At 38.4% G+C, this 16,238-nt stretch overlaps 1 protein-coding gene across 1 annotated transcript in view; it reads left to right on the forward strand.

The window, feature by feature from the left end:
• PLXDC2 (plexin domain containing 2) overlaps window positions 1-16,238 on the forward strand; it is a 278,226-nt gene that overhangs the window by 150,853 nt on the left and 111,135 nt on the right. The gene's annotated exons all lie outside the window — the stretch shown is intronic.

The raw sequence follows: 16,238 nt of genomic DNA on the forward strand, positions 1-16,238 counted from the left end.
TTGTAGCTCTGGGCACCACTGATGGCTCATGGTTAGGGTTCTCCCTCCCACTGCTGCTGGCTGCTGTTTGCACTGACCTCCTACACTAGGAACAGCAATTGGCCCATTCTGCTCCCCTCCTGCTCCACCTCCTTGAAAGACAAAGAGGACACCAGAAGAAAATGGAATTATATGGAAGACGAGAAATGAGAAAAAGGAGGAGGAAGAGTAATGGTCAAAAAATTGAAAACAGGGAGGCAGAGGGCAGCATCACAGAGAGCACGCCCACAGCATCCTCTGGTCCTTGAATGTGTCCAGCAAGTTCACGGACTCTGGCTGGTGGTTCTCTGCCTAGACGTGTTACAGGACAAGCAGACAGAAATAGAGGCCACTATCACCAGGACCAATCCTACCCTGTCCCTGGTCAAGGTTTCTCCTTCTCATGCTATGTGTGGTGAGCTGGCCAGCATCAGGGGATGCCCATGTCCCACTGGAGCTCTGAATGGGGAGGGTATGACTAAAAGATTAGGGAAGAATTGCAGTCAGTGTCCAACAAGACTAGAAGCTGGAACAGAGGCTTCTGTCATGCTCTGTGTTGGGATCTCCATTTTGCTACCAAAACAGAAGAATACAAGAGATGGACAGAGGTGAATAAAGGCTGATATTAAATGGTTGATTTCCAGTCAGAATGATAAAAAAAGGATGCACAGTTATGCGGTGACTTCAGTACTAGGGTTTTCTCTTCTTGATCAGCAATGACATTTTCATGCTGATTTGGATCAGATGAGCCATCAGCTACTGACTGGGATTTTGAGACTTGTCTGATTTCCATTCTGCTTTGCTTTTAGTTTCATTTTGGTGCTTGATCATTGATGCTTAGTTCTGTACTCTTTTATTAGAGGACCTGTATTTGATGGGGTGCCAAAATCCAGTGCATGATCTGTGTAGCATGAAAGAATGGGGTGGGATGGATCCTGCACACCTAAAACAGCAGCAGTGGGGTGTTGTGTTTTAACCCCAGACAGCAACTAAGCACCACGCAGCCACTCATTCAGTCCACCCCCACCCAGTGGGATAGGGAGAAAATCGGGAAAAGAAGTAAAACTCGTGGGTTGAGGTAAGAATGCTTTAATAGAACAAAAAAGAAGAAACTAATAATGATAATGATAACACTAATAAAATGACAACAGCAATAATAAAAGGATTGGAATGTACAAATGATGCACAGTGCAATTGCTCCCCCCCCGCCAATCGACACCCAGTTAGTCCCCAAGTGGTGATTCCCTGCCCCCACTCCCCCCAGTTCCTAAACTAGATGGGACGTCCCATGGTATGGAATACACTGTTGGCATGTTTGGGTCAGGTGCCCTGGCTGTGTGCTGTGCCAACTTCTTGTGTCCCTCCAGCTTTCTCACTGGCTGGGCATGAGAAGCTGAAAAATCCTTGACTTTAGACTAAACATTACTTAGCAACAACTGAAAACATCAGTGTTATCAGCATTCTTCGCATACTGAACTCAAAACATAGCACTGTACCAGCTACTAGGAAGACAATCCACCCTATCCCAGCTGAAACCAGGACGTGGGGACAGTGTTCATTCTGTAAATGTCCCCCTATTCTTACTGCTGAACTTAATTCCTTAAAACTTCACAAAGATCTCTCTTTCTCCAAGTAATCCTTGTGTGGTCACTCTGCTGGGCCTTCACTTTTAATGGAAGCCCTGAATTTTTACCACTGCTGTCACTAATATACTACTGTCATCAGTTTCCCCCATCTGTCCCCAAGGACTTGGGAGTGAAGTTAAGCTCCCAAGGAGAGCTGTGTAGTAGTAATTTGAGGGAAACATTTTTTTCTTCTGGTTTAGAGCATTTGGGGAATTTGGGTGTTTTGGGGTTTGTTTTTTGAAAAAAAAAAAAACCAAACACCAAAAAAACCCCACTTGTAAACATATAAGAATAGCTGCAGCTCTGCAGCACTCTTTTCTCTTGCTATTAATGGAACATTGAATGATAAGTCTGCTTTTCGTTTTGCTCCAGTTCTACTAAATAAAATAATATTGCTGTGAATAGATCTATGGATATTGTCAAGCTAAATAGGACTTCAACCTTCAACACCAGTCCTTTTACTATAGGCCGCTGACACTAGCACAAAGATATTCTATCTTTCATGTGACACATCCATAATTTTCAGCCTCAAAGTTAAGCATGGAAAAGTAAGATCTATTCAGTAATCTCTTTAAAAATATTATCTTGACAAAACTCAGTAACTGAAAGTCATCCTCTCGATCCAGGACAGGATGCAACCCTTTCTACAACTTTAAGCTTCCTAAAACCATTTAGCGGGAAAAGAAAGATCTATTTCTTGCAAACAAAATTTGCAAATTTTGTTACCATACGTCATTGGTGGTGCTGTGTGGCTTATAGCCTAGCAATAAAGGATAAAGAAAGGTTCCAAGTGCTTTTTGTACTGTATGGTCTACTATTTCTTAGTAACCAAGAATTTACAATGGTATTACTATTATTAGAGATCTGGAACACCTCCAGAGGTTATTCTGAGATCAAAAGAATGACAGAGTTAATGTGTACAGAAGTCCTACATGACAGATTTCCACTTCCTGGAGAGCAGGATATGATTAATTATGCTAATGATGACACTACAAACTGTTTTTACCTCCAAATCATAAATTAAATAACCTTGTTAAAAGGAAAGTTGAGGACAATGGCACATTAAATCCCTGTCACAATAAAAACGTCTACCCAAATGGTTTCTGCCATTCTTCATGGAGGGTGCATTGTGGCATAGTAGGGTTTCCAAATTACTTAAGATGAATTTGAAATTGCTGCAATGTTAAACTCAACTTTTTTTTTTTTTCTCTTTAACTAGTATTTATTTCCTCTTCTGAATGGTTTTGATGAGCTGATTGTGTTTAACTAAAGAAAGGAAGAGCAAAGAGTGAAAATAACTAGTTTGAGGGCTTTATTCACTGGTGTCCTTAGCTTGTATTTGACAAGGCTATTTAATTCATAACTAGAAGGTAAGACAGCTTATAGTATTATTAACATAATTGGTAATTTGTGGTTCTTTGGGATATGCGCATCTATCTCTGCACATTCCTATAGAGAGCATTTTTAAAGCAACCTCTGGAGAGCTCTCAAAGCTTTAACAATAGTAGATAACACAAGAAGAAGCTGAGTTTTGTTTTTTGTGAAGCTTTCTGAAGTTTGTGCTCTACAGGTCACAACTGTGGTTATTTCTATAATAAACCACTCGTGAGTTAGTGAGTCATGCTGCGAATGTCAGGGAGCTAAGCTCGTGAAGTCTGTTTTTTGCCAGTCACTAATACACGTAACAGAGCTCAGTTGCTGTGGAGGTGGGAAAACCTTCTCTGTGCTACAGCTCTCCAGGCAGTAAAACAGCCCTTCTCATGGGAGCCCTAGAAACTCTGTGGCCCCACATCATATTCAACATGCAGCTAAGCTTCATACTTGGTTGTATTAATTTTCCATGCTCACGGTAGTAAGTCCCTCTTGTTTATTCTCTGTCTCTTATTTTTTGTGTTTATCCCTCTATGCCTTCTAGTGCAGCTTTGTATCGGATACTGTAAATTATTTAGGAATTTTTTTTTCCTTTCTATGGCATCTCTCATTGACATTGCATTTCTCTATAGTATTGCAATGCCTGTAGCAGTGTGAAAGAGGAGGGTGGTAGCTAACCCAGATTATTATGGGTTTTCATTAAATCTTGTATTTGTTGCCTGGGATTAATAGAGGTTTTAATTTTCACTTTTGGAATTTCTTCTGATGGTTTGAATGATCATAAGAGATCTTAAAGCAGTTTCAGTCTCTGTCCTTTCCATGGAATAACTAAATAGTATTGTATATAGCCTGTAAATCAAGAATATGTAATAGTACCAACCTCCTTAGGAACATAAAACATATTTGATTTTCACATTTAACTGTAGATATTTGGAAGCAGCAAGGGAAACAGCAAATTAAAAAATAGTTCTGTATTTTCATATACCAGCAAAACAATATTGTGGTCATGGAACTTTTCTCTAAAATTATGGTCTCAAGGAAATAGTTAAGCAGTTGTTTACAAGACAATACCTTAGGTCTGTCAGATTTTATTGGACAGTGCAGAGAACCTGGCATGGGTACACTACTGGTATTTTATTGGGGAATCCTTCAAAGTATCTTCAAGTCTTTCTCTTAATTTTTCTTTTTTTTTACATGTATTTTGTTTGAAGACTTTTTGAAGGTAACTTTTTTCTCTATTTCAATAGCAGTTATATTTTTAAAGGTAGTGTAATATGTAAATCTTGCGAGGTGATTTGAGAGGCAGATCTTGAATTGACATAAGTTTCCACTATTTTGATGTAGTAGTTTGTGCTGTTACCTTTTGAACTAGGATGAATTCAGCAATGTTCTTGCTGGTACATCTTTGATTATAACTTTATCATCCTCACGCTGATTTTAATGAGCCTATGCAGTCTCCCTGAATTTACCCCAGGGCAGTCAAGATTGAGGTATTTTTTTATTTAGAGTTGATTGATAAAATAATATATTATTTTTCTATGATGTCTATGTTAAAAAAAATCTTTTAATTTTTTCCTAATTTTTCCCTAAAATCTTCAGGAAAATTTAGTTATTACTATCCATATTGGAGTTATCTTTCCCATATTGTGTGCCTATAATGACAGCTGCTGTAGTTAGCCTTGAGTACACTGGTAGAGTTTTCAGAGTTAATGACACCATCTAAACGTGGCTAAGAGCTCCCACTGTATGAAAACTTAATTGCTTTTGAGGTTGGTATCTTGGGCAACTCAAGTATATAATCTATTACTAACATTTTGGGGGAATTTAGCAGATAGGGGACAGGTAAAGAAGGGTAGTACAAAGCCCCAAGCCTGTTAATGCTCTAAAGGTATGTCTGGTTATCAGGTTACTGCATTGGGCTGACAACACAGAAAATTTTGAGGATTTGTGCAAAATGTGGCTCCGCTAGGCATCCTAGGTGAACAGAATTGAAGTCAGGAGCCAAAAACTTCTTGCTCAACCCATGCTAGACTCGCACTGAGATTGTAGGCTTCCTGGGTGGAAGTCTGAGTTAGGTTTTTATGGAGATTAATGCTGTCCTGGCTCTTGCTCCAGCCCATTTTGTAGAGATAGTGGTGACAACAGAATATGAGAAACTCCATCCCTGTAGGTACTGGTAAGGCACATGAAGGCCCAGAAATATTTCACAGGCTTTGTGAAGGAAACTGCAGTAGGAATCTATGTTGTGGAAACCAGGAGTGTGTCACGCCAGCATGAGCCCTAATATAAGGAACAAATGAGAGCCAAGCCCTTTGTCCTTCCAGCCACCGTCGCTTTGTTTGCCGCAGTCCCAGTCTGTCTGACCCCACTTAGGTTGTGAACTCCACAACAGCCATGCTGCCTCACACTGAATATCTGTTCACTGGGGCTAAGATGAGATTTCTTCTATCCTCTGTACTCTCGTGGTTTTCTCTGTAGCAGGAAGTATGCAGTAGTGGAAATTACAGCAAATACATAGAAAAGGTGTTTAGAATATGACCAAAGTATTTGTACAGGTGAAAATAAAGCAAAAGTCTTCCTCAAATAGACATGTAAAATCTTGGGGTTAATTTGGGGCTAATTCCTACAGAGACACCTGTAAGTACATAGTGGCAGCAACTTCCTTTTTTTGACAGTTCATTTATTTCCCCTTTGCCTTTTTTTTTTTTTTTTTTTTTCCCTTTCCTGGCAGAACAACATCTGGAAGCTCCAAAACAGCTTAAATGATCTTGCTGGTCAATATGACCTTTGATTTAGCCAGTCTTTCAGGAATGGTCTTTAAAAAGAAAACCATGTGTGCATCACCTAAAAATGTTACAGTTTTCTGATAAGTAACTATCAGCTTGGGTTCTGTTGTGGGTTTTGTTTAGGTTTTTCAAAGCCCATTTCTGTTAAATTTTCTCTACACCTAGTGAACACTTCTAGACCAATCCAGAAAATTCTGTCATGACTAGAATTTTCTGACATTGAGGTTGTTTGCTTTGAACCATGTTTTATTCCTGAAGCCAGTAACTGCTTTGCAAAACAGAAGTCGATGCAAGTATTAACATGCTGATTATGACTGTACACTTAGATGTTCCACTAGCAAATACATTTCAATTAATTATGATATCATTAATGAAATGAAATTTTCAGAATTGAAAGAAACTGTTACTCCTTGAACATCAGTCCCAAAAATGTAGGAGTAATTACTTTCAGCAAACTAAAAATGGAAATTATGTCTATGAGCTAAATCCTGAAGTCTCTGGTTAATTTTTCACTCAGTCTTAACTCAGGCAAGTAACTATCAATTTCCAAGTTCAAAGGGAGAAAATAAGGTCTGAATCTAGGAGAGAAAGAGATGAAGGGCAGTGGAGGGTTGAAGCTTAGTTTGCTCTGCGACATGAACATGTAGACCCCAACTAGAAGGACTGTACCAGCATGAGACGATGCTGACTATTGGGGGACAGGATAAGTGAGAGGAAGGGGTTCCCTGTTGGAGTTGCAGTGGTGTATTAAGAAGCCAGGAGCCTTGTGAGGTAAATGAGCTGAAAGAAGTTTATACACTGAAAAGGTAGAATATACCTGGATGTGGTTTCAATTGATAGGGAGCACTGGATTGTAGCAAGGGGATGGTATTATCCTGGAAAAGCTAGAGGGAAGAAAAACTGCAGGAGAAATGGAGGGAGGGACAAATCAAGCTAGAGGTAACTACTATGAGGATAAGTAATAGTCATTTAATAAATGGGCAATTTCAGTAGTAGCTCCCAGTGGTGAACCTGTTGTACTAGTGTTGAGGAGCACAGATGAGTGGCACAAGAGAGAATAACAGGTGTGAATGAAAAGATGAAACTTCTATGTTATACCTCTTTGGTGCTCTCTGTGCTCTATCATGCAGGTTATTATGTAGGAAATGAGTGCATTTCTGCAGGTATGTGAAACTGGAAACAAGAATACTGTAGAAATGACAGAAGAATACAAAGAAATAACTGTGGCAGGCTTCCATGTGGAAAAATGTGAAAATCAGCATGCTTAATACTAGGTAAGCTACACTAGGAAAACCACAGAATTGTAGGGGGATAGATTATAAATGGAACAAGGTAACAGCCACCACCTGGTGACCTGTAGTAAGCAAAGACTACTATCTACTCCAGCAACCTCTGAACATGTCAGTAACTGCCTGGACATCCCATGAAAAATTCAATTTGAAAAACACACCTTTATAAGCATAACTTATAAAATGTATGCTATGAAGAAGTAAGAAGTAAAAAGTAACAGAGAAACAAGAGATTAGTATTTGCTGAAGGAAAGCAAAAGGGGACTGAGTGACATGTTTATTGCTTGGTGAAAGCTTAGCTAATTCACGATGGGTTGATCGCTGGTAGTGCTGGAAGAGACACTGTGCAATGAAAGTGCAGAGAGTCTGAAATAACTCTGCTATGAGCTACAGGCATGGGCATAGCCTGCAGGCAAATTTACAAGTAAAACAAATAGATTATGTACAAAGGGTACAATCTATCTAGCTGTTCCAACATCTATATCCATGGTTGTCAGCCTAAACTCATATACAGTCAGTAGAAATGTAATCAATATAGTCAGCAGAATCTATGAACACTGAAGGCTAGAAGTTTAAAGTAGGTTGGATGAATCATATCTTGTGTCTAATTCTTTCTATGTGTCAATGTATATATATATTGCTACAAGAAGTCTGGTGTGATCGGCTCATACGTAGATATTTACAGATGTTTACATTTTTAGATTTATAAAGCTGAGTGGACTATTGAGACATTTTACCAGCTAGCATGAAGAAGGCTCCAGAAATGTCCACCTACCCCATGCAATAGCAAATGCACAAAATAGAAGTTAGGAAAAAATGGAACTTGAAGGTGTTACAGAATAAAAACAGGAAAAGAAAGTGTTCTGCGTAAGTAGACATCTCATATAAGAATTACAACAAGAAAAGCTTGCAACTCCTAAACCAGTCAAAAGATAGCTAAAATGACATCTTGTAGGTAATCCAATCATAGCACTGAAAATAAAATTTTTTGGATGTTTGAAATAACCTGGAATGCCAAAGACAGCAGGTATTGGCCAAATACAATCAAGGATATTAGAGGGCTGATGGGAGTAGGAGCCAATAAAAATATGCAATAGGTTTTGAAGCAAAGTAGGGATGGGCCATTAAAAAGCAAGCCATGTATTACCTCATTGCTGCAGCTTACTGCTCAGAGATCTGGAAACTAGACAGCCTGTCAGACACTTCCACAGCAAGCAATGGACCCAAAGCACTGACATACTTCAGCAGAGCAGTAGGCTATTCCAGCCTGAGATATTTGAGGCAATGACTCCCCGTCGCCCTGTAGTGAGTTTGTGGCATTTATCTGAGGATGGGGATTCAGTCACATATAGCCCTGCTGAAGTAGGAGCAAGCAGTTGCATTTGTAAAGATTTTCTTAAATCTGGTGAGATAATATTTGATAAATCATCCTTCAGTAGGGGAACATTCCTGAGCAGCAGATGGAGGAATTAATTGAAATATTTCTTATGGTGGAGGTACTGCCTGAGCCTTTCCACCACAGTTAATAATGGAAAGAGTACCTAAGAACTAAAAAGGCACCCCAATATTAAATCCCACTGGGATCAAATTAAATTTGTTACTTCGCTAAAACTGAAATCAAGAACTCTTTGTATGATTGTTATTTCCTAAGGTCAAATCATATGCTTAAAAATATTTGTACTTATTAGGGAGGAGGTCTTTGTACATATAAGAGACACATAGCTTTTTGTTAAAACTGCAACTGTTTTACCCATTACTGACCCAAGATAAAAGCACAAGCATTGAAGGTGCTGAAATAAATTTTCCACTGAAACCTGATGTTATTGGAACCTGTGCTCGTGAGCAGCTGTGAGGTACATGAGCATGGTTTCTAAACACTGACCAGTCAGGACAACTAATTCAAAGTCATCTGTTATTCTCACAAGAATCACACTTAATCCAATATCAAACTGTTTATAAGTATGCATATAGGTTGTGGGAAAGTAACAGAGACAAAAGATCTTGAGTGTTGTGGTTTAAGCCTAGCCAGCAGCTAAGCACCACGCAGCTGCTCACTCACTTCCCCCCTACCCAGTGGGATAGGGAGGAGCATTGGGGTAAAGAAAATAAAACTCATCGGTTGAGATAAGAACACTTTAATAACTAAAATATAATAATAATAAAATATAGTAATAATTCTAATGAAAAGGAATATAACAGAGAGAAATTAGACCCAAGAAAAGACAACTGATGCACAATGCAAGTGCTCACCACCCGCTGACCGATGCCCAAGCAATGATCTGCCCCTCCTGACCAACTCCCCCAGTTTATATGCTGAGCGTTGATGTTCTATGGTATGGAATATTGCATTGGCTAGTTTGGGTCACTGTCCTGGTCATGCTCCCTCCCAGGTTCTTGTACACCTGCTTGCTGGCACAGCATGGGAAACTGAAAAATCCCTAACATAGGATAAGTCCTACTTAGCAACAGTTAAAACATCAATGTGTTATCAACATTATTCTCATGCTAAATCCCAAACACAGTGTACCAGCTACTAGGAAGAAAATTAACACTATCTCAGCCAAAACCAGGACATTGGGTTAGCTACCTAGCTGGTTAGCTGCCTAAAAGTTTAAGTTTTATACAGCAATAAAGCTTTTTGAATTTGCTTTTGGATATTGAGTGTGTGTATAGGATTATGGTATTCGAGTTTAATTGTATGGTTTCAATACGTCAGGAGGGATATTATGAAAAATAAGTACCGAAGTGTAGAGAATTCTAATATAATTTGCATCACAATTTGCAGTACTTTCAGGGAAAAAGGATCAATGAAAGAGGAGAGAGCATGCTGTGGGGAAAGGAATAAAGCCTGGTGTTGCACTGTCTGAGCTCCATCTTTTTGTGTTGGCACATAGAGCAATACCTCTGAGAGGGAGGGAAATCTGTCTGCCTAGCTGGTTAGGATCTGAGACTGTTAAGGGTGAGGATGGTTGTGAATTTGCAGGCTGGAATAAGCCTATGCTACTGAAAAATTATCTGGAGATTTCCAGTCCTCAGAGGACAATTTTGCTCACATGCATTTTCCCCACATCTCATAAATTTACTCTCTTAAACTTTCAAAAACCAGTGGATAGGTGGAGTGAAGTTTGCCTGGGTCTCTGGAGTATCAGTGTACTGAGTGGAACATCTTGTTGGAGCCTGCCAGAAATCTCAGTGAGGCTTTTCTGGTTGTTCCTTGTAGCTCTGGACCCTTCAGCACAGAAGCCAGCAGGAATGTTGTTCATCACTTAATTAAGAGCTCTTTGATAACAAAAACTACCCTATGGGCAACATCTGTTAAATGGCAAAGATGATATAAAGCAGAGCGAAACACAGTGTTTCTAGCCGAAATCAGTGTCTCGGACCACACTGTGTCTGTTACAGGGGATTACACTTGTCATCACCAGTGGGCATCTCACTCTGTAAGGACTGTAGAGGTCTGGCTGTTGACTGGCAAATATCAGCTCACACAATTACCCTCTATTTACCTCCTCTTTCTAATGTTTTGTATTGCTTTACAGCTGTTAAAAAAAAATTTCTCCCTGTAAAGCCTCCTTTGTCTGTCATTCCTGCATCCAGTGTCCTTTCTGGAAGTACCTCTCCTGCTTCTATAAGGGGGTAGCCCTTCTATCAGCTTTCCCCTGAAATTCTGTTTTGTCTTGCTTTCTGTCAGTGAACTCTTACAACTCTTTCTGCTCCTGCCCTTAAGCTTTATCTGTATAAATTGGATCAGAAACACTTAGGGCAAAGAGAATGATAAGCTTTAGGAAAAAGAATAAATTCCATATGCCTTGACATCACTCTGACCTTCATATAGGAAGGTATTTGCCAACTTTGACTGTGAGGTTTATGGGCAGTAATTGCACTGACAGGACTTAAAATGACCACATTTGTGTTTGTCTGTAAGGTTCTGTTTCATAGAATAACAGATAACTAGCCAAAGCATTTGCCCTCACGTAATGCCTAACAAGCACTTAAATAATTTTGCAGATCAGACAATACTAAGTTAAATGGCTTAATGTTAAGGCAAAGAGCCTTTAGAATAGCCAGCAGTGGCTGCCCTGAACACTGGGAAGTTGTTAGGTCTAGGCGATGTGTAAGACGGATCCATCACTTTTTACTGTAGAATTTTATAGTAGATATATATCTTATGTTCAGCCTTTATAGTAGTATTGCAAAGTTTCAATAATATTGTGCTTTTACACTGTAGTAAAGACTTTTAATGCATGACAAGTCTTTATTTTCTGCATCTCCTACAAAATATGTTTATTTGTTTTGCTGCATGCTCATAAGTTAAAAAATAAACTTCAATCCATTTCTGCCTTTTACCAATTGACTTTGTAAAAGTCGCTACGTATGTCCAGTCTCATGAAATTTTATGTGGTTTTATGTTGTCTTTCGTACCTTATAACACAATTTTATCTCTTATTCTCAATGTAAAATACTGAATAACTGAACTCCTCAAACCCCAGTTGAAAAGTCATTTACTGAGAAAAACAAAAAATCATTCGCAAACCAAAACCAGGCAACCAGAAGATGATGAGAACAATCGATAATATATTTAGTTTCTAATGAAAAGAGGAAATTCCTGATAAAGAGTAAGAAATAGGCCTTTTGTTGCTATAAGGCAGTACTTTGTAAAAATGATGTATTCGTGTGGAAGTCCTGGGCCTAATGAAATGTGCTCAGTTCATAAAGCTTCTAAGATTTATGAAATAGTACTTGTATATATCTGTTTCATAAAGTCAAAATAAAAAACATGCTGACAGTTGGTTATAAACTTTTTCTTTTAAAAAAGAAGTCTTTCAAAGCATAGAGCATTTAGAGACCCATTAGGCTGGGAAATGTGTTGAAAATTAAGCTGAGTCTTACAGCATTTCTAATAAGAGGTGGGGTCTTATTAGTTTGAATTCTGCCAAAATATAAGCGAGTTGTCTTTTTCCAAAAAGTTAATTCTTAACTTTGGCAAAAGCTCTGTCCCCTGTCCTCTTTTTGTTGTTTTTTTGGTTTGGGGAGTTTTTTTGTTTGTTTGTTTGTTTGTTTGTTTGTTTTTTAATGTATTAATTCCTAATAATATCAATTTAAATGCAAAGGGGTATTAAAAGCTCTTTGGTCAGTTGGTCCCATGTGCATCTTAATGAAGGCTCTTTCCTTTCATCTTTCAGGGGAACTTGTTTTAGGCCTCAGATCAGGCTGCTGTAAATGCAGTATAAAAATTCTGGATGTGAAATCCTGTACATTATGCGATACTATTGCTGTCTGGTACTGTAGCACCGTGTACTGTTGCTATTACTCGTAACAGCCAGGGAAACTGAGGGCTTCATCTCCTTCATGTGTCATCATCCATATCTGTTAATGTCATAAATTTATGTTCTTATTCATAAAAGAGTTATGAAAATCCCATTGTACCTCATGTTTCTGCTGAAATCTACAGACACCTGTGTTGACTGATCATTTGGCTTCCTTAAGACATGACTTAAAACAACTGATCGCAGAAACAATATCCTGATCCTACTGCTATCAAAATAGGCTGTAAAGCTCCTCATGTTGCCACAGGACGCTTCCCTAATAGCCTATATTTCATATCAGCGCAACTCTCCAAGGTAGCTGCTTTGTTAAAACCACATTCAGCCATGGCAGGTAGCACCAATACTCACTCCTGCTCCTCTCTGAAATAGCTGAGTATATTTACAAGTTGTAGCAGAGCAACAGTCAAGAGTAAAGTGTCAAAGTCTGTGGGAGTGTTTTCCACTTATGTGGAAATTAAGCACAAAAAGAGAGTAATATGGGCAAGGTTTTTGCATGTATATAGATAAAGTGCCTTTAATTCTGTCAAGAAAAGATATTAGAAATATTATATTTGGAAGAACTCATAAATTGCTATGTCAGTTCAACTAAATGGTGTTTTTAAAGCTATGATTAGGTGACGGTCCTATCCAGTTAATAATTTTTTGTTCTAGCAATGAAGGGGTCTTTCTCCACTTTTATGCTGTGCAGTTTAATACCTTAGAACAGTATTTCAGCAGCTCATATGATGATGTATAGCAAGGTGTTTAAGCTAGTGCAATGTTAGTACAACAGTTAAGCATTTATGTTATATTACCTTTAAACTTAATCTAATACCTCTGCATTGCATTACCTTAGCTTTAGTATCTCTAACATGATACAGTGATACATGGTATAGGTGTGCTTATAAAGGTCTGATTCAAAAAAAAAAAAAAAAAAAAGAATAACCTGAAGAGCCATCATCCAAAGAATTAATTAATAAGGAAAACAAATTGTAAGAAAAAGAGAAAGGTAAAGCCTTGAAACAATGTCCTAGTGTGCAACTTGTAATATCTTGGAAGAGAAGCTTATTTATTATCCCTTTATTTTGCTTCAAGCTTACTAATTCGTTGGGCTGGCAGTAAGTCCAAAGCAATTTTAGCAAGTGACAGTAGGTTTGGTTTCCAGCTGCATTAGTAAGTGTGGAGTTTCTGGTTGTTGTGCTGGAAGCAGCTTGTTGTTACCTAAAAGAAAAGTTTGGAAACTTACGCAGGCTTAATTAAAATCAATGAAGGATTTAAAAGTGAACACTGAAATTATTGCTGGAGAAATATAATTAACAAAGTAAATTGCATCCTAAAATGGTTCCAGATAAACCCACAGAGACCCAGTGCTAGTCCTCACTGATGAGGAAGCAGGAAATATTCTGGGGGAGCCAAAAGAAGGCAGCAACAAAAAAACCTGGAACCATCCTACTGATGGCATGGCCTCACATTAAGAAGAGGCTATTTAGTCACTTAGTTTTACATGTTACCAGTGGCATTGTTAAAAAAAAAAAAATAATTTCTCTTTCTTGCTATTAAGAGTATCTGTTTCATTGTATCCAAAGCTACTAATCACCCGTAATTTCCATGTCCTTTCTGTATGTCTGAAGAAAGACTGCTAGAGAGTATGAGAAGCACATGAATCAAGCTATGTAAGCCTTTTTATGTTTATTACTTCAGATAAAGTATTCTAATTTCCCTACTTGGGATCTGTCAATGTCAGAGGAAATGTCTGCACCTGGAATTTCGTTAGCATCTCTAACAGACACTATAGGGAATAGAGATTTTCTTAATATCTCAACTGTGCTGCAGTGTGAATGTGATGACTGTCCCCCTCTGACTCTTGGAGGGTCTTAAGAAAAGCAAATGCTGCTACATGGTTTGCATGCTCAACAGTTGGAAAACAGAGTGCATGCAACTGTTGTCTGAGTCACATTATGAAAAATCACTTGTCCGTTGCCAGCTTCTTCATTATAACATCATTCCTTCCTTGGCAACAACCTTCTCTCAAGCCAGTCCTTGCTAAATTCATTACCCTTGCAAATTGTTCAGATTGATATCAGTCTGTTTTCTGAAACCAAGGCCATTGAAATAAACAGGTTCCCATGGATCTTTGCCAGTTTTGAATTGGGATTTAAATTTTTTTGCTCGCTTCCCACTCCTCCTTACAATCTTGGCCTTGGCTCCATTCACATCCTTTCCCCTTCCTTCTGTCAGTGTTGTCATGAGGCTGTGACATCCCCAACCTTCAAGCTTTTTCATGCATATGCTTGTTCCTGAGGAGATGGTTCCAGGTGCGAGTGGTGAAAAAGAAGCATTTAGGACTAAATAGTTTGCTTCTCAAATAAATCTTAGGAAAGAATTCATCAGAGGTTTATTTTTCCTTGCTACATCTTGAACTGATAATTTTGTCACAAAGTATTGATTTAATGATAAGAACATGTCATGAAAAATTGAACAAATAGAAAATAGGTTTTGTTGTTTTTATGGAAAGCTTACCTCAAAACTAGACATTTGTTTTCATCTGGTTTAGTTCCATTTACTTTGAACAGCTTCTTTGTGTTCCAGCGCATTGCAGTGACTATTCTAGACAGGGCTTTTATTTTAGAACTACTACCACTAAGCCATAATATAGTAAAAATTTCACATGTGTTGTTTTGATAGTGACATTCAAATAGGCTCCTCCTTCAGTCTGGAAAAGCAGCTCATTGTCATGTCTTTCTAGCATGTCAATAAAGTAGCCAGAATCACTAGCATGGGTTTCTTACTCTGCCTCACTGACCAGTCCTGATCTCAGCTCTTAAAAAGTAGGGGATGAATAGACAAGGGGTTAGGGCCATCGGTGCAAATTCTGCTTCTCCTTCAAGTGTGAGTGGGTTCAAAGCTGCCTTGTGTTGCCAGAGACAATGTTGGTATAACTTAGCGGGTAGGGTCTGCCCTGCAATTCCTGTTAGAATTGTTTTAACTTCAGTCATTACTGTACTACAAAATCCGTTCAGGCTGAAGTATAGCCTATAACTCGGCTTTTAACCAACCTGAAAAAAGAAAGCCAGACCTTGTAAAACTGCATCATAACCCTTGATGCCTGGGGCCACTTGCCTTGAAAAATCCTTCTGTAGCTATTTGCTCAAGTAGAAACGGTGACTTTTGATTTCAAGCTCCTGCACATGGCACTCTGGTACGTGCCCACACATCTGAGGATAGAGAGAGTCTAAAGGCTGTTGAAGAGAACTTGAATGGTGGCTGGTTTAAGAATCAAAGGACTTAACTGGCTTGCTAAAAATGAGTGTGCTATTATCCTATTGTTTCTTCAAATAAATAAATGCTTATTAGTTTAAGAATTTATTAATTGAAGTGAACTGGCTGCATAATTGTTATATCCTGAGCTGAATGGCAGTAAATGTGTGATTTCATATATCTTACTGGTTAGCTGTAGTGAAGCTAAAGAAAACAAGGTGTTATTTGGCAAAGGCTTAATAGTGCAATAAAAGTAAATTTCTATAAGCCCATTCTTTTTTTTACTGCAATTTATGTTCTGCTCTCATTCCTTGCCTTATGTGGGGGAAGCATGAAATATAAAGGAATAAAAATATCTATGGAGTGTTGACTAAGATTCTTAAATTCCATCTCACTCAATCCTGTACACCAAAATATTTTCTTTCTTTCAAATAGATATCTATGAAGTGCAATTAGGAGACATTATACATATTAATATATTTTACTTTCTGATTCCTATCCCCTAATTTCTACGGCTCTCACAAAATGCATTACAAGCAGTATTTCAAGGGCAAAATTGTGTTTCTTAACTGATGGCCGACATTT

This window comes from Haliaeetus leucocephalus, unplaced genomic scaffold, assembly GCF_000737465.1.
Source record: "Haliaeetus leucocephalus isolate CR32 unplaced genomic scaffold, Haliaeetus_leucocephalus-4.0 Scaffold0, whole genome shotgun sequence".
Classification (NCBI taxonomy): Eukaryota; Metazoa; Chordata; class Aves; order Accipitriformes; family Accipitridae; genus Haliaeetus; species Haliaeetus leucocephalus.